At 41.6% G+C, this 1124-nt stretch overlaps 1 pseudogene; it reads right to left on the bottom strand.

Moving 5' to 3' along the window:
- Positions 1-364: 364 nt before the first annotated feature.
- LOC149832358 (betaine aldehyde dehydrogenase pseudogene) lies at positions 365-922 on the bottom strand (annotated as a pseudogene).
- Between the last annotated feature and the right edge of the window lie 202 nt (positions 923-1124).

The raw sequence follows: 1124 nt of genomic DNA on the forward strand, positions 1-1124 counted from the left end.
AAAGGGGTATATAATAGATAATGATGACAACATGTATATTATTGCAAGTATAGTGGTCTGGAAATGTAAAGGCAAATTATGAAATGTTGTTGTGCAGAGTATGGGGAGACGGCTAGAGGTAGTGTAGATGCAAATGGGTAATGACTGGAAGCGTGATAGCGAAGAGAGTAAGTGGGAGGATAAGTGAAGGGTCGATATGCATTACAATACATGGAAAAACATAACAACTGTGTTATGATATGAGAGAGTTCCATCAAGGTGAAAGGGTTGATAGTGGTGTAATTAATCCAACCACTCCAATTGGCTCCTTAAGAACATGTCTTTTAAAAGTTTCCATTGGCAGAGAAACAAGAGCCTTTTGTTTCTAGTCTAATGCCTCTCCGAGATTGGCATAGTAGTCAAAGAAAGTTACAACATCATTCATGTCCCATACTGCTTCATCAAGAAGCTTCCCACAATCCAGTGCCTCCAGCTTAGCCAGCGCAGACTTTCTCTCTAGTATCTAAATTAAAAGACAAGATGTTGCACTACAAATTTGGCCATTCGTCCAAAAAAAAAGGAGGATGCCAAACATAGCCCATTCAACAGCTTTTTTGATATCAACATCCTTGAATACCATAATTGGCCTTTTGCCACCCAATCCCAGTGAAACGGTCTTGACCGTTTGAGCAACAACTGTCATGATTGCCCTCCCTATTGCAATACTTCCAGTAAAGGCAACCTTGTCTACTTGAGGATGAGATGCCAATGGAGCACCGACTTCTGGACCTAAGTCAGTCACAATGTTTAAAGCGCCAGAAGGAAGCCCAATTTCTCCACATATATCAGCCAACTCCAAACAAGTCACAAAAGCCAATTCAGAGGGCTTTAGTGTAGCTGTACATCCAGCTGCCAGGGCTGGGGAAACCCTCCATGTAGCCATTAGTAGGGGATATGGTATATGCATACATGGAGATGGAAACCAGATGTTGTGAAGGGAACATGAAGTGTCGTGCACAAGGCTATAGGTGAATGACGCTGAAGGTATTACATAAGATGTGTTGACAAATATAATGACGTGAATAGTGTCTTTCGCAGGACACGCAAATGGTGAGAGATGTATGTGACTACTATTCCTATTAAGG

Source organism: Nuphar pumila, chromosome 7, assembly GCF_984573655.1.
Source record: "Nuphar pumila chromosome 7, dmNupPumi1.hap1.1, whole genome shotgun sequence".
In the NCBI taxonomy this organism is placed as follows: Eukaryota; Viridiplantae; Streptophyta; class Magnoliopsida; order Nymphaeales; family Nymphaeaceae; genus Nuphar; species Nuphar pumila.